Genomic DNA, 18,129 nt, shown 5'->3' on the forward strand with positions numbered 1-18,129 from the left:
TTAAATTTTTTTTTTCTTCAAGATTTACTTGGTTCTCTTCTCCTGCTAAACTTAAGCTCCTTGAGGCCAGGGACATACCTTATTGCAGTAGCTTTCAAGTTCTTTTGCCTTTAATCTAAATTAAATGCATTTTACATCATAATACAGGACAAACACACACATACTCAAAATAATTTCTCAAAGCAAAACCTTATTATGGAAATTGTGATTTTTTTTTTTATCTTTTCATTTCAATAGGGAAAAAATGCTGGTTGTGACCCACTAGATTGATTTCATGACCCACTAGTAATTTGTGACCCACTGTTTCGAAAACGGCTTATTAGGTTTTGGTTGATAATACTTTACAGAGCTCCTGGCACATAGTAGGCCTTCTGTAAATGTTTATCAGTATATGAATGATTGAGTTGAATGAGTAATAAGGAGCTAGAGTAAACTAGAGAAATTCTTTAGAGGCAGATTTTGTCCATTACTTGTTGTCCTTTATTACTTAGTATTCCTGTTGGCTTCTATTCGTGGCAGTGTTCCCAGACTGACTGAATTCAAATCTCTTTAGGTGGCAAGTGGTGTTTTCTTTTTTTAATACTTTTTATTTTAGAGTAGTTTTAGATTTACAAAAAAAGTTGCAAATGTAGTCAAGAGAGCTCCCAGATACCCAGCACCCAGTTTCCCCCATTATTAACGTCTTTCATTTCTATGGTGTATTTGTCATGATTTGTGAAGTGAGCCAATAATGAGATGTTATTATTAACTAAACTCCATACTTTATTCAGATTTCATTAGTTTTTCCCTAATGTCCTGTTTCTGTCCCAGGATCGCATCCAGGATAGCACATACATTCAGTCCTCTTATCTCCCTAGGGACCTCTTGGTGGGGACAATACCTCACATTTTCCTCTTTTGATGACTTTTCAGAAGTACTGGTCAGGAATTTTGTGCAAAGTCCCTCAATTTGGGTTTGCCTGCGTTTGTTTTCTTCACAGTTAACTGGGGTTTTGGGGAAGGAGACCATAAAGGTAAAGGAAGAGGATACGTGCCGTGAATATGACTTACTACTGTCAATGTTGACCTTGATCACCTGGCTGGGATGGTGTTTTTGTCAGTTTTCTCCACTGCAGTGTTCCCTTCTTCCCCTTTCCATACTGTACGTTTTGGAAGGGAGTCACTGTGTGCAGCTCACCCAGGCAGTGGGGGTTACACTCCTCCTCGAGGGCAGAATGGCTACACAAATTATTAGGAATTCTCCTACACAGGATTTGTCTATTCTCCCTCCCTTATTTATTTATTTATTTATTTATTCATTTATATCAGTGTGGGCTCATACTGATATAAATGGATGTTTTATTTTATACTTTGGCTTGTAATTCAACTCTGCATGAATTATTTTGTTGCTCAGATAGTTCCAGTTTTGGTCATTGGGAACTCTTTCAGGTTGGTTCCTGTGTCCCTTTGAGATACTGCCATCATCATTTTGTTTTTGAGCACTTCCCTGCTTACTGGCTTTACAAGATGCTCTAGGTTTATCTTGTGTACTCCGTGTCCCAGCCGTAGAATCAGCAGTTTCTCCAAGGGGGCCAATTTCTTTTATCGGAGGATGTTATTAGAAAGAAAGATCTGAGCACTGGGTGTGCTCTTTGCTATGGTATGTCATTGCATCTGGGTCTTCTCAGACAGAGATAGGAAATATGAACCTGTGTATTACACATATCTCTAACTATTTCTATATCCATCTGTATCTTCGTTAGCTAAACATGAGCTCATAATGATATCTCTGACTCTAATCCAGTATGACATGGCTTATTCTAGCCTTCCGCTCTTTATCATCTGTAACCTTCCTCTCCAACAGTGAGAGAAACTTGGCTCTCAGCATCCGCCATCTATTTACTAATTTTTCATTCCAGTATGTGGTTTCAGAACTGTTAATTTGTACCCCCATGGGAAACAACTTTACCAGCTAGAGTGCAGCCCTTATGTACAGTTCCTCTTGTCTTTAGTCCTTTCCAAAGTTACGTAGGTCGTCACCCTTTTTCTTCAACCCACTTCAGTGAATTTATGCCATACATTAGCAGTGGATTCTTTGATCACAATCTGCATTTCATTCTGGGATCCCTTGACCTCCTGGTTGATTTTTCTTAAGTTTGCATACATTAAGGTTTACTTTTTATGCTGTATAATTCTGTGGGTTTTGTCAAATGCATGGTGTTATGTGTCCATTACTACATTACCATACAGAATAGCTTCACTGTCCTAAAACATCTCCTGTGCTTCACCTAGTCAGTACTCTTCCCTACCCAACCTCCTAGTGAGTTCAATCTGGTTTTCATCTTTACAGTGTTCCCTTTTCTAAAATGTTATATGAATGGAAACGTACAGTACATAGTCTTTTGAAACTGGATCCTTTTACTTAGCAATACGATTTAAGATTCTTCCATGTCATTGCATGAATTAGTAGCTCATTCCTTTTGATTGCTGAATAATATTCTGTCGTATGGATGTGTCATAGTTTGTTGATCCATTCATCTGCTGAAGGATATCTTGCTTGCTACCAGTTTTTGGTGATTATGAATGAAGTTGCTGTAAACTTTCATGTACATGTTTTTTGGGCAGATCTAAGTTTTCCAATCAGTTGAGTAAATACCAAGGAGGGTGGTGGCTGGATGGTGTGGTATGTTTATGTTTAGCTTTGCAATAAACTGTCAAGCTGTCTTCCAGAGTGGCTCTACCATCTTGCATTCCCACCAGCATGGTGGATTGTTGCTCTGCATACTTGGCAGAATTTGGTATTGTCAGATTTTTTGATTTTAGCTGTTCTAATAAATGTGTAGTTGTATCTTGTCTTAATTTGCATTTCCCTAATGACAAATGATGTTGAGCATCTTTTCATATGCTTTTATGTCACCTGTATATCTCCTTCAGTGAAGGGTCTATTCAGATCTTTTGCCCATCTTTTTAATTGACTCGTGCTCTTATTGTTTAGTTTTAAGTACCCTTTGTATATGTGCTTATAAGTCCTTTATCAGATACATGATTTGCAGATATTTTTCTCCCAGTCTGTGTCTGGTCATGGGCATGTGGGTTTTAAAAAAGTTTTTTGGGTGATTCTGAACTTCTAGTTCAAAGTCCCAGACCTGATTGAAATAGGAGACTTGGATCACCTCTTCAGCTACCTTCTCCACTCCCTTTCCATTTCTTACTAGTTAGCCTCTCTGGGTCTTGATGGCCTCATCTGTAAAATGAGGAATATTAATTTACCTTCCAGAGAGCGGGTATCTTTCAATTTTCAGTTCTATGATTCCGTGACCACTTGACCTTTTGAAACCCTCCTGGAATGCTACCAGTATACAGTTAAATCTCCTTACCTTTCTAATTGCTTTCACAAAGGAAAAGAACTGCATGATCCCGACATCGAGAGCCTTTTATTTCTTTGTGGAATTTTATTACTCCCACTGCCTAAAACTCAACTGTTATGATGGCATGCCAGAGTGAAATAAATGTCAGTATCTTTAAAATGACAGTAGGACAGAAATCTACTGGATCATGTCTCAGAGGTACTGCTCATAGAAATGAACTCCATGTTTACCATGTATTATAAACTTTGTACCCTTGTAGGTAGGTGAGAAAACAATTTGGCAGTTTAGAATTTCTCTCTATTCTTCCTCTATGTAGTTACTCCATCATTAAAAAGCAGATTCCATTTCTGTAAAACTCAGAGTTTTTTTCCCTGCAAAACTGTCCCCTGAAGGGCAGAACAGGAAAACTACAAGTTATTAGACTCACAGAGAGTAAGAGTAGAGTACCTTGAAGGTTATCTACAGATGGAATAATTTTAGATATTAATTAAACCTTAGAACAGTAACACAAAAAGTACAAAAATAATTGCTAAAATTTCCTGACAAAATTGAACTTGTGGAGGCTTTTACACCATCCCGTGGTGTTATCAAATAAATGCGGGACGTGGAGACCCTTTTCAACTTCAATTTTAGTGCAATGCATTATAAACTCAAACCTCATAGTCAGAAAGTCCTATTACCCATTTAGTTTCTGTTTCTGGCTTCTGCCATTATGCCCATGTTGTCTTATCTTAATGATTTTGTGGGAGTAGCATAGCACAGATTCTGGAATCAGAAAGAGAGAGTTTAGAACTTCATTACTTATTAGCTGAGAGATTTTTGGCAAGTTCCTTAACCTCCCTAAACTTTGTTTCCTCATGTGTACCATGTAGATAATAATAGTACCTACTTGGATTGCTGTGTCAAAGAAACTAATATAACTTAAAGGGTTCTTGGTGCAGTGCCTGGCATAAATTTGTTGCTGCTGCTGCTACTACTACTGGTTTAGATGAGGTCACCTAGGTGTTGTATTTTGAGTGAGAATATCAGAGGACCAAAGACATTTCAGGAGCCTATGAAAGAGACTATTGTTGAAATTCCCTGGCAAAATCGTCCTTGTAGAAACTCTTACCCTTCCCAAGAGGCTCAGAAATAATGGTCAGAGAAGTAAGAGAAAAACCCAGAGAGAAGGGTACCATTGACACTGAGAGAGGGTTATTCCAAGCAGGAAGGAGTGGGGAATAGCACCAGAGGCTGCAGAGAGACCCCAGACAAAAGACTTTCCATTGGCTTACCGAGTACAGAAGGGCATCCATGGAGTAGTGATGGAGACAGGATAGCTGACAGCTGGGGGTTCAAGACTGAGGCATGAAGGATGCTGAAAAAGTAGAAAGCCCAAGTGGAGGTTACTCTCAAGAAGCTTGGAGGGGAAGCAGGATTATAAAATGTAGCTGGAGGTGATCTGGGATTTGGGTTTTAATTTTTTTTTTTTAATTTGGGAGAAACTTTAATATGTTTGTTTATAGAGGAGAAAGAGCCAATGGAGAGTTAAAGATGGGAGTTTGAGGAGATACAGGGGTGCTGACTGATGGAATAAGGCTTTTGAAGAGTTGGGAGGGCATGAGAATTTACAGGACACACGGAGGAAGGAGCTCTGGACAAAAGAAGGGGCAGGATGGGTGATATAGACAAGCTCATAGGTAGTAGGAAGGTGGTGAGAGTTTGTTCTCAATAACCTCAGCTTTCCAGGAAGTAGGAAGGTGGTGAGGGTGTTGGAGATAGTTTGAAGAGAGGGATGAAAGTTTAGAAAAGCTACCCATCAAATGGGATTGAGCTGACCTGGCGATATCAGGCAATATCCGTCTTCATGAATGTCTTCATTTGTGGGAGTTTTCCCAGTGTTTCTCAACAGAATATGGGAGCATCATAATCAGATGGTTAAATCTGACCTTGTGTTTTTAATAATTTTTTGTGGTTTTGAAGCTTTTCAAGATTAAAAAAATGGAAAGAATGAGCTCCCCTGTACCCTTGGCATGGATTCACCAATTGTTAACATTTTGCCACGTTTGCCTTATAACACTTTCATATATAATAATTACGTTGTTGAACTGTTTGAGAGTAAGTCAGACTTTATGATTGTTTAATCTTCAATACCCCAGCATTTATCTCCTAGGAACAATGACATTCTTCATAACCACATCACAATGATAATACTCAAGAAATTTAACATGGTCACGATACAATTATTACATGGAGAGTTCATATTCAAGGTTCTCCAGATGCCTTTATAGCTCGAAAAACAATCCATGATGTTTAGAATCAAGCATTGCATTTCAGTGTAGTGTTTTTCGTCTCATTTAATCTAGAAGAGTTTTTAAGCCTTACTTTGTCTTTCATAACACTGATGTTTTTGAAGCATACAGTCTAGTCATTTTTTGTGACGATCCATCAATTTCGGTTTGTCTGTTTCCTCATTGTAAAACTTGGATTTTGGGTTTTTAGCAGGACTACTACAGACGTTATGTCGTATTCTTATCAGTGTATTGCATCGAGGCGCACTCAATTTGTTCCATCATTGGCGATACTAAGTTTGATAACTTGGCTGAGGTGGTATCTGGTAGGTTTCTTTACTGTAAAGTTACTGTTTTCACCCTTGAAATTAAGAAGTAATTTGTGGGGAGATAGATGCTTGGGAACTATGTAGACTGTGTAAATATCCTATTCTTCCATTTTTATCCTCTAGGGTAAAGGTGTAGGAGTTTATGTGTTAAAGCAAAAGCTTAAGAGTCACTGGGGACATTTTGGGAGGAGGAGGAAAATATATCTTCTGATAATCACGTGTAATTATTGGTGAAGTTCATGGACTAAGAGTTCAAGCCATCAGCCTGCTAACTCCGAAAAGGAAAGGAAAATTTTAAATAAGATGAACAGTAAAGAATAGGATGAAGCAGTTATGTAATTAGTGCAAGGCAGTTCATTGTTGTTTTAATTTTTAAGTGTTTTTTAAAAAGTTTTAATGAAAAGTGTATGATAGATTGAAAGCAAAATAATATATGGTGCCCCCGTTCAGTCTTTAGATGTTCAGTGATTCTCCTCTTTTAATCCTCTTCCTTTATGGCTCTCGGAGTCGGCATCTTTCTCAGTTCAGTTTATCCAGATAAGAACTCTCTGGTTTCCTCTGGGGGTCGGGGTGGCGTGTTTACCTGACTACAGGAGGGACCCGGTCACCCAGTTGTTCTGTATGCAAAGTAAAAACTTGCAACCAATGCTTTTCTGACAGCCTCATACCTCGACTTCTTACTCTCTGGCACTGCTGAGTGTCCAGTCCCTGGCGAGGCGGGGGGAGGCCTCTTCTCCATTCCTAAGTCAGTTACTGCTCTTGCATTTGCTTTTCGTCTTTCAAAATTCATTGAACTCTCTCCAAGACAGCTCATGTCTCTCCTCTGATGTCCTTGTTTTGGCGGAGGTCTGGAAGAGAGATAAGATAAATAGATACAGTCAGCCTCCCATATCCTTTTACTTTAAAATGAGTGCCTAGTACTCCTAAGTTATGAAAAGCTTCTACCACCTTCCCTATTTCTTGTATCATCTTGCTTATTGCAGTTGAATTTTATGATGAAATTTTAATTATAGTATAGAGAAAACTAGAATAACTATCAATATTTGGCATTTGTGTACTGCTTTTATTTCTTTGCTCCAAAGGCCAGCCTTTGGTCAATCATTGTCAGCTTAGTTTTTTTCATGCCACATGAAACAGGAATGAAAATTGATGCCATTGATTCTATTTTAAATCACTTCTGACTGGTCCTGGTTGCTTATTAATAAAAGGTGAAAGTTTGGGGTTGTTTTCTTCACTTCTAATGTGGTATTTTCATTTCAAGCTAGACACTGAATTTTCCTGCTTAAAACTTTAAAATTCATATCCACACTTTGTATAATTTGAATCACATCAGTACATTTTACTATAGAAACAGAAAACACATAGCTGCTTAAATCAGTGGGCCAGCCTTACTAACTTCTTTGAGAGCCACAAGTGGCTGTGTTCTTCCATCTCATGTACCATCCCGGTCTTTGATATATGGCTAAGCAACATGATTATTTTGTTGCACTTTCCAACATGCATGTAACAGAAAATCTTTGCCGCATAGTGTAAAAAATGTTGACATAGATCAAACGTTACCTGGTGAGCTTACTGCGTTCACCAAATATCAGTCGGTTGAAGAAAGAAATGGACGTTAGTCAGTGTTGCTTTGGGAAATATAAAAAGATGTTCTCATGGAGGGCTGTTTGAGGAAGTGATGCCTGGCCGAAGAAGTCATTGCAAACAGCGACAAGAGCAGGGAATGGGGAAGAAATCCCGTGAGCCAAGAGTTACAGTCTCTCAAAAAGGAGAAGTGACTTGAAGGTTGAGAGGCTAGCCTATGGCCAGTGAGAGGTAGTTTGGCCAGAAGCCATGGGCCTTAGAAGAACTGTACGTTTATATGTATTTGAAAGTGTTATGTTTCGGTTGGAGAAAATTAAATCTAGAGGCACCTATTGAATATTTATTGAGCTGAGTTTACTAGAAGATAAAGTTGTTATGGTTTAAATCTGTTAAACATAATGCACACTGTGTAATGAAAGAACATTGGATTAGGAGTCAGAGGATTTGTGTTTCATCTCTGCCGCCTAAATCCTCCAGGTGAGAAAATGAATTGATAAAGTACAAGGCAGTACTAATGAAAAAGTCAACAAAAGCAGAAGGTGTTTCTAATTCAAACTGCTGTGGATGAAGAGAAAAACAGTCTCCCGTAATTTCTTTCTCCCCATTCCATGCAAGGAAGAATAGAAAATTTTTAATAAACTTCATTGACGTTTAATGTCCATAAATAACAAGAGGCACCTATTTTAAGTGTATCATTCAGGGAGGTATGACATATATATATATGTGTATCTCCATGTAATCATCTCACTGATCAAGATATAGAACATTTCTGTTACCCTGCAAGGTTCCCTCATGCTCCCCTCCACCCACCCTGGGAAACCATTGATCTGCTTTTTGTCACTCTGTAGATTAGATTCCCCCCCCAAATTTCATATATGGAATCATATAGTACATATGTCGTCTTTTATGTGTAGCTTTTTTTACTCAGCATGTTTGTTAGATTTATCTATGAGATGATCATCAGTTTGCTCATTTCATCACTGCCCTTGGGGTTGTTTTCAGTTTGGGGCTAATAGGAATATTTGTGTATAAGTCTTTTTTTTTCATACATTTATTTTATTTATTTATTTTTGGCTGTGTTGGGTCTTTGTTGCTGCGCGTGGGCTTTCTCTGGTTGCCGCGAGCTGGGGGCTTCTCTTCATTGCAGTGCACGGGCTTCTCATTGCGGTGGCTTCTCTTGGTGTGGAGCACGGGCTCTAGGCGTGCGGGTTTCAGTAGTTGTGGCACACGGGCTCAGTAGTTGTGGCTCGCAGTCTCTAGAGCGTGGGCTCCGTAGTTGTGGCGCAAGGGCTTCGTTGCTCTGCGGCATGTGGGATCTTCCCGGACCAGGGCTCGAACCCGTGTCCTCTGCATTGGCAGGTGGGTTCTCAACCACTGCCCCTCCAGAGGAGTCCATGTATAAGTCTTTGTGTAGACGTGTTATTCTCTTGGATGAATACCTAGGAGTAGAATTGCAGGGTCATGCAGTAAGTGTATGTTTAACGTTATATGAAGCTTTCAATCAGTCTTCCGGAGTGGTTGTACTGTGTTATGTTCCCACCAACAGTGTCTGAGAGTTCTCGTTTTCTCCCTTGTTGGCAACACTTGGAATTGTCAGTCTTTTAAGCTTTAGTCATTCCAGTTGGTATGGATGGTATTTCACTATAATTTTAATTTCTGTTAGTCATTGAGGAAATGATGTTGAGAGTCATTTATGTGCTTATCGGCCGTAGATATGTCTTTTTTGGTGAAGTGTCTTTTCCAGTCTTTATACATTTTCATTGCGTTGTTTATCATTGAGTTGTATGAGTTCTTCAAATACTCTAACAAGTTCTATGTTAATACTTTTTTTTAAAAGATTTTTTTTTTGATGTGGACCATTTTTAAAGTCTTTATTGAATTTGTTACAATATTGCTTATGTTTTATGTTTTGGTTTTTTGGCCATGAGGCATGTGGGGTCTTAGCTCCCCGACCAGGGATCAAACCCACACCCCCTGCATTGGAAAGTGAAGTCTCAACCACTGGACCACCAGGGAAGTCCCACAAGTTCTATGTTAGAGATATCCATTGTGAATATTTTTCTCCCAGTATGTGGCTTGACTTTTCAATTCCTTAATGCTTTCTTTTGAAGAACAGAAGGTTTTATTTTTGGTAAAATCCAATTACCAATTTATTCTTTTGTGGTCATTGCTTTTTGCATCCTAACCAAACAATCTTTGCCTGTTCCTATGTTTTCTTCTGGAATGGTGCTGTCAAACAGAAATTATGTGAGCCACACATGTAACTTTTTCTAGTAGCCACATTAGAAAACTAAAAAACAATTGGAGTTAATTTAAATCATATATTCTATTGAAACCAGTACGTCCAAAATACTTTCATTTCAACATGTAATCAGTATAAAAATTATTAATGAAATAGTTTACATTCTTTTTTATCCTAAGTCTTTGAAAGCTGGAGTATAGTTTATCCTTACAGCACATTTCAGTTTGGACCAGCCACATTTCAAGTGCTCAATAATATGGCTAGTGGCTACCATATTGGACAGGGCAGTAACAGAAGCTCCTGCTTATTTTTTTTAGGTCTGTGATCTAATTTTTGTGTATGATGTTAAGTGTAAGTTTTTTTTTTTTCTCCATACAGATAACCAGTTCCCATACGATTTATCTTTTTCCCATGGAATTATGTTGTTTCTTTGCCCCAAATCAATAGATCATATTTGTGGGTCTATTTCTGGACTTAATATATGTTTCCATTTATCCTTAAGCCAGTATGATCCAGACTTGATTATTGTAGCTTTGTAGTAGGCCTTAAAATCAGTTAGTGTAAGTCTTCCAACTTTGTTTCTCTTTTTCATTTTCACTCTTCTACGTTCTTTTCATCTCCATGTAAAGTTTAAAGTCAGCTTGTCAATTTCCACAACAAAGCTGACTGTGAATTTGCCTATTATAAGAGGGTTGAAAGATGGATCCCCAAGAGATATATCCACATACTAATCCCTGAAACTGTGAATGTTACCTTATTTGGAAAAAAGGGGTCTTTGCATATGTAATTAAGTTAAAGATCTTGAGATGAAGAGAGATCATCCTGAGTTATTCAGGTGCATCCTAAATCCAATGACAAGTATCCTTATAAGATAGACGCACATGGGAGAAAACACACGACACTCATAGAGGAGAAGGCGATGTGAAAATAGAAGAAGGCAATGTGAAAATAGAGGCAGAGATTGGAGTGATGTGGCCAGAAGCCAAGGAAGCCAAGGAAGCCAAAGAATGCCAACAGCCACCGAAAGCTGGAAGAGGCGAGGAAGGATTCACCTCTAGAGCCACTAGAGGGAGTGAAGCCTCGCTGACACCTTGATTTCGGACTTCTGGCCTCCAGGACTGTGAGAGAATACATTTCTCGTTTTAGCCACAAATTTATGGTAGTTTATTGTAGCAACCATAGGAAACAAATACATCCAGTATCAGGTTGAGGAAGTTCCATTCTTTTCCTAGGGTTGTTTTTTTTTTTTTTCCAAGAATGGGTGTTGGATTTTGTCAAATGCCTTTTCTGCATCAACTGAAAAATCTTTTTTCCTGCTATTTTGTTAACATGGTCATAATCTATATAGACTCTCTACTTTCATTGTATTAATTTTAGTATGATCATAGCTGTTACTCCAGTGACACCTATTTGTGAAAGTGTTGGGTCCTAACACATTGTTTCAAATGGTAAATATGTCAGCATGGATCTTCTTGCTTTATATTTGCTAAAGACATTTTAGGAAGTCATTGAAGAGTCGGGAGAACAAAACTGTATCTCAGAATACTTGGAAGAGAAAAACCATGATCGTAAAATTTATCCTGAATGGTTCTCTATAACAGGGACCACGCTGGTAACTCACTGGTCCAATTTGGCCTTGAGAGATACTTCAGTTGGCTTCCATAGTGCTTCCAAAATTAAGGAATTTTATATTGAAACACTATATACCATGCTTTTCCTGAAAATTATATACACTTGGCAATGCTGGCCTGAGCTGTATAGAATCTGCCCCTTACACAAAGAATGATCTTTTCACTTTACTATAATCCTGCTCTTTTTTGTTTTAAACTCCATAGAGCTTTGAGTTTACAACCTTTGCTCTAGAACCTTTGTTGGGGCACATTGTAATGCCAAGGCATGTGTCACTGAGGGAAGGCCTGGAGAAAAGGAGGGTGTCACAGTTGCCAGGTCAAAATATTCATGTTCCAAGAGAACTTTGTGGAAATAACCTAAAGGTAAAAAAGGATTTTCATATAATTCATTACCAACAGGAGAGACAGTCTGACTGATGACTTGTGGATAAAGATGGGACAAAGAAGCACTAAAAAAAAAAAATCAAAATCAAACCCCTAAACCACACAGAGAAAACAGCAAAAAACTAACAAACAAAATCCTCACCTACCGCAACCAAAGAAGTACAACCTTATGATGTAAAATGTGAGAAGTGATGGCAAAGCAAAGGTGCCAAAGAGTCTGCAGGTGTGTGGTGTCTATATTCCTCCACCCCGCTGCAAGACATACTGAGGAAAAAGATGATCAGACCAAATCCTGAGAATTTTCACAGATGTCCTCCAACTGGGAAAGAAGTCAGTGACATCCTTGTGCAACATCAGGGAACCTTTACATACCACTGTTGGATCTTGACCAAAGCAGGACAGTTTGCCACCTTCTGGGGTACTGTGCTGAACTGGGCAAATGAACTGACGCTTATAGGCATGGAATATACCCTTGGCTGGCTTGAAGGTGGACTGGTGAGGACTTAAAGGAACCTCAGAAGTGATGGCTGATTTTCCCCAGCAAGCTCTGTATTCAGCTTCAATCAGAGTTCTGCAATCCCCCATCTACCTAAAACCCTCAGGTCACAGAAAAGGTAGATAGAAACAACACTCAGCCCTAAAACTGATGCTCTGGATAGGGAAGACAAACACATCTCAGGTGAAGAGGAAAGTGCACCGGGAATGCACTCTCAGTATATTAGTGCAAAAACAAGGTCTGTTGTTAACGTTTAAGGATAAGCAAGATAAAAGATATGTCACAGCTGTTGTATAAACATGTTATAACATGGGAGATGGGGGTGAGAAGCAAGGAAAATAGCATGCAGAAGACAGATGAAGAACCAAGTCTGGAAGAAAACCCAACAAAGGAACAGAAATTTATATTCCTTTTATGTGTTTGACTCAACAGAAAAAATAGTATGATTTCACAAAGTAGTTCAAGGACAATATGAGAATGTGATGAAAAAGGAAATTGCATAGCTGAGAAAATCGATTTTCAAAAGAACATAATTTTAATCCAATAAGCTAGAAAAACCAATGAACAGAATTTTTTAGAGAATCACAGTGAATGCAAATCAAAAGAAGATGGATACGGAAAATAAAGATCAAGTATAAGAACAACTGGTGACTGTGAAGTAGAAAAGCCAACCAATGAAAGATAAATTTATTCAGATATATAATATGAATGGGATACTATACTAAGAAGAATGGAATCTGTAAGTTAAAATATCATACTGTATACTCGGGGGAAAAAAACTGATACAGAATAATTGACACTGAGACATAGCCCAGTTAAGGATATACAGGGTACTTTAATGATAAAGAATTCTTCAGGCATCCAAGCAGAAAAATCAAATCACCTCCCAGGGAAAATCACATAGGATTCAGTTCTCTCCACAGAAATCTATGATGTCAAAAATCAGTGAAGCAGCTACCTTCTTTTTCTGTTAGGTGTCGAAGGAAGGTGTGAATCCAAAATATTTGCCTTGCTCCGTTTTTTTGGTTGTTGTTTTTTTTAATGTGTAGAGATAAAAAGCAGATAAAACATTATAAGCGCTCCTTAAGAAAACAACTTGCAAAAGAGCAGTCCATCGAGCAATGAATAAAAATAATTCAGGAACGGATATGTTATGATGAACACTGAATTCATTTAAGTATAGAATTAAGACTGACCATCTGGGAGAATAAGGTGGTGGAGCAGTTGTAAATGTACTAAGCGCTGGTAAGCCAGAAGTAATACAAGCGATGGAAATCCGGAGATAGCGGTGAAGATTGATAGAAGTGTGAGATGTTCTTACATCATATTTCAGAGCTATGGGACTGTCTGAAACCTGTAGTGAACTCCATGTTACATTAAGGCCTAGAAACATTTAAGTCTTTTTACTTAGTGTTTACAGGCCTCTTTTAGGGACGTGTATCTTGTAGGGAAGAAAGCAACCGCTGGAGATTTGCTTGTTTCTTTTTCTTAAATCCAAAGAACATTTTAAAATTACTTAAAGCATACGCAGAATGATTCCACAGCTATAAAATAATTTCCGTCTAATCTTTCTGCGCCTTGGTCTCTGCAGCTATAAGACCGGGAGGAGCAGTTTTGCTCACTAGGTGGTCGTGAGGATTACGTTTATTTACCTGTGAAGTGCTTAGCACAGTGCCTGGCTCACATTCAGTGGGCACATTTAGGCTGCCATGATTTCCACGCGGCACGAATAGGAGGATAGGAGGTAAGTTTGGCCTATTGCAGTGTTCTCCTAGCATCTGTCGTGTTTCTCATTTATGATTTGGCTCTGGGCGGTTCATCCTGGTGGTGACTTAAGTGAACAGCCCCCGATACGGTACGGGGCTTCGGGCTGGTTCGGGTCTACCTGCGCCAGCTCTGCACCTGGGCGACCTTGGCTTAGCCCACACGGATGACTCAATCGGCCAGGCGTCTGGGCGCCTGTCCTCTTCCTCCGCCCAGGCCGCCGACCCCCTGGCTCCCCAGCGGGGCCTCCTCCTGCCACGTGACGCCCCCGCCAGGGGCCCCAGCGCCCTCCTCGCGGACGCGCCGTTCCGGCTCCCGGGCTCCGCCTGTGCGCGGCCTCCTCGGCGCAGCCATCCTCGCGGCTGCCGAGGGCGGCAAAGCCCACGGCATCTGCCATTTGTCATTCAGCCCGTCGGTACCGCCCCGAGCCTTGATTTAGACACGTCTGGGGCGGATTCTGGCCTCACTCTCCTGGCGGACAGACGGACGGACGGACGGGGCGGCTCTCCTCCCAGCCCGGCGGACCGCGGGCCTTGGCGCGCGGGGCGCTTCCCCGGGTCGCCGTCATGGCCGCGGAGGCGGCGCGCCCGAGCTGCCGCGCCTGAGTTCCGGGGGGCTCCGGACCCCGCAGGGTAGGTGTAGGGGGCTCGCGGCCGCGCTCGGGGGCCGTGGGGCCGCGGCCGGCCTGGGGACGGCGGGGTGGCGGCGTTGCCGCGGAGCGAGGACCGCGCTGGGCTCCGTGCCGCGCTCGGGAGGGTGTGCCGGTGCCGACGCGCCGTGTACGTGACGGGGTCCGGGGCTCCTCGGGACGAAGTGTGAAACTCTGACGAATTGTCACCGGGCAAGCCAAGTCGGCTCGAACAACAAATTCTTTCGCCTGGTCGTTTTTAATGCCACTTTTTGAAGCGCTCGTGTATAGTTGGTATGCGGTAAATAGACCTCGGTTTTTGAAAACTGGCAATCTAACCTTGCTAAAAGGCCAGGAAAAAAGTCTGTGAAAAGTAATAATGTGACTAAAGATGAAATGTTTGCGTTTACATTCATTATGGAAAATGTGACTCGCTTTATGCTTTAGTATTAGGGACCCTATCAGGTATGCTCTTAAGACTGTTTTAAAATGTGGGCTCTTAAAATTTTCCTAGGATAACTGATAATGCAACTTTGGTTATTTAGTCTCAGCATCAAACTTTAGGGGCAGTGCTGGGGTTTTTTTACTTCTTAATAAACATACTCCTGTAATTTTGACTTTTTTTCCCCCCAACAAATGTGTTACTTTTATGTTTTAGGAAACCAATAAAAATTAAAAATAGAAACACTCAGCTTAGGTCCTCCTTCTTCCAGGAATCCTTCTCTAACCCCTCCCTCCCCAGGCAGGATCGGAGGCCCCTCCTGTGAGCTTTCTGGGGCCTCACTGAGGTCCTGGTCCCTTATGTCCTCCCCCCCCCCCCCCCCCCCCCCCACTGTGTATTAACCCATCAGTCTCGCTCGGAGCCCAGTGGATACTTAGCACATGGTAAGTGATTAATACTGTTTAACGACCAAAGGAAAAGATAAAACGAGCTGATGTTTCACAGTTTTTAGCTCTGAAGTTATAGAGTGGTAAATTAGATAAGAACATTTACTTAAAGTTAAGGATCTAGAAAAGTTGACAACATCCGACGTCCGTGCTGCACGTCCTAGCAGTTCCACTCCTGGGTATTTATCCTGTAGCATGATGTTTTTCAAAGCTTGAAGCCCATTTAGTGGGTCGTGAAATCAGTTAAGTGGATAAGGATCAGAATTTGTAAAACACGAACTAACAGAATAGAAAATATCAGAATGTGTCTCAGGTCATAGGGTATTTGCTTCATGAAACTTTTCTTTTTTCTTTTTTTCCCTCAGTTTTATACACACACAGATGTGTGTCATGATGTAAAACGTCATTCCTCAGTATGAGTCATGGTCAAAAAAGTTTGAAAGCCACTGCCCTAGATAAATTTTCATACATATACAAAAGCAGACATGTACAAGAGGGTTTACTATAGTGTTATTTGTAAAACCCCAAAGCTGGAAGCGACCTTCATGTCCATCTGAAGGAGGAAGATAAATTATACTACAGTCATAAAATGGAACCCACCCAGTTCAGTGGTGAATGAAGTAGTTTTGTGTCTTAACACAAATGCGTCTCAATAATGTTGAGCCAAAAAAAAAAACCAAAAAACAAGTTGCTGAAGACTACCATCTATGTGAAATTCAGAACCTGGTGAAATAAAGCTGTTGTTAGGGGTGCATGTGTAGGCATTAAAAATAGTAAAGAAAAATTGTAAAGAAATTAATACCATAAAAATCAAGTTAGTGGTCACCTCCTGGGGATGAAGAGGGGGAATATGAATGTGAAGGGACACACTGCAAGGTTCTGGGATGCTGAAAATGCCTTTATCTCCTGACCTGGGCAGTGGTGACATGGGTGTTTGCTTTATAACTCTCTGTTAAATGCTACATATAATGTCTGTATATTAAATTTCCCCCAAAGTATATTAAAATATGGGTGTCACAAAATGAAGAAACCTGAAGCTGTCCAGCTTTTCTTTAAAAAAAAGAAAAGTGATGATCAGGAAGAGGTACCTAGGGAATTTAAATAATATCAAAACTCTGTTGTGGATGCATCAGTGTTCATTAAATTTTTTTTTAAATCTTTAATAATTTTTTTAATATTTAGAAGAAAATAAAAATCCCTCACAGATAATACTGTGAACATTTTACTGTGCTTGCTTTCTGAAAAGCGACTTTTACATATTTTTTACAAAATTGAAATTGTTTCATATAGAATATAAGCTAAAATCAAATTCTTTATAAAAAAATTAATTACTGAAAAGTATATGAAAACATAACAGACCTTCATTGACCTTCATCAAGGAGTTTAAAATGCTAACCTAACATGCTGTTATATTTACTTCAACAATTTCAGTTCCTCAGTCACTCTAGGCCACATTTCAAGTGCTCAGTAGCTGCATGTGACTAGTGGCTCTTATATTTTATTATGCTGTATTATTTTATATTGTGCTATATTATATAACAATATTTGCATCATTGCAGAAATTTCTATCAGAAAACATTGTTCAAGATACAAACCCTTTGTTGGTTATATAAACTGCAGACAATATTTTCTTTGTGCTTTTGTGTCTTAAGATGTTCTTTACTATTAAGGAAATATATTTTGAAAACGTTTTCTAAAAGTTTTAAAGTTTGCATTTTTTACATTTAGTTCTTTAATTTGCCTGACATGTATATGTATATATAGGTGAACATATTTTATTTATGCAATGAGATCAAGATTAATGTGTTTGCTTTTTCCCATGTGGTAATTGTCCCAGTACCAGAGATTTGCAGTGCCACCTCTGTCATATACATATTCCCAGAAATGCTTGGGCTCATTTCTGGATTCTGTACTCTGGTCATTGATTTGTCTCTTTCTGCAAATACTACCAGTTTTTATTTTCTTTTGTTTTATATGTAGTATATTTTTCAGTTCTAAGAGTTAAAAAATTTTTTCATTATAATTTTTTTTCTTATCCTCTGAGATTTTTTAGAAGTATTTTCTAGTTCCAAATGTGGAAAGTTTTATGAGTTATCCTTTTGTTATTGATTTTTTAACTTGCAGTGTAGTCAGCAAATGAGGGTTCTATGCTACCGATTCTTTGAAATTTAAGAATTGCTTTACGGCCTCATGCTTAGCTTTTCAACTGCTCCTTGAATGATTGAGAAGAATATATATTCACAGACTTTTGGGGCAAGGTAGGTATATGTCTTAGATGAAGCATAAATACTGTGAGGTTCAAATCTTTTTTAACCTTACCAATTTTTTGGTTTCTTTGATCTGTCAATTACTGAGATTGGTGTAATAAAAATATCACAGTAAAATAATGAATTTTCTCAATTTCTTCTTATAGTTCTGTCAACTTTGCTTTATAAAACTTGAAAGTACATACAAGTTTGGAATTGCTCTTTCTTCTCTGTGCATTGGACCTTTTGTCATTCTATAGTGACGCCTCCTCACCCAAATGCCTGTTAACCTTAAAATCCATTTTGTTTTATAATCTCCTA

At 39.3% G+C, this 18,129-nt stretch overlaps 1 protein-coding gene across 13 annotated transcripts in view; it reads left to right on the forward strand.

Moving 5' to 3' along the window:
- PLAGL1 (PLAG1 like zinc finger 1) overlaps positions 1 to 18,129 on the forward strand; it is a 100,083-nt gene that overhangs the window by 19,506 nt on the left and 62,448 nt on the right. For 8 of the 13 annotated variants that reach the window (XM_027084558.1, XM_027084612.1, XM_027084603.1 and 5 more), the window contains exon 1: positions 14,263 to 14,678. The exons of 3 other annotated variants lie outside the window; for them this stretch is intronic. The gene's annotated coding sequence lies outside the window, so the exon portion shown is untranslated. Of the gene's footprint in view, positions 1 to 13,229; positions 14,679 to 18,129 lie in introns of those variants that run through there. 2 more of the 13 variants (XR_003428324.1, XR_003428323.1) reach the window with 2 other exon arrangements.

This window comes from Aethalodelphis obliquidens, unplaced genomic scaffold, assembly GCF_003676395.1.
Source record: "Aethalodelphis obliquidens isolate GAN/ISIS:26980383/991018 unplaced genomic scaffold, ASM367639v1 scaffold3, whole genome shotgun sequence".
In the NCBI taxonomy this organism is placed as follows: Eukaryota; Metazoa; Chordata; class Mammalia; order Artiodactyla; family Delphinidae; genus Aethalodelphis; species Aethalodelphis obliquidens.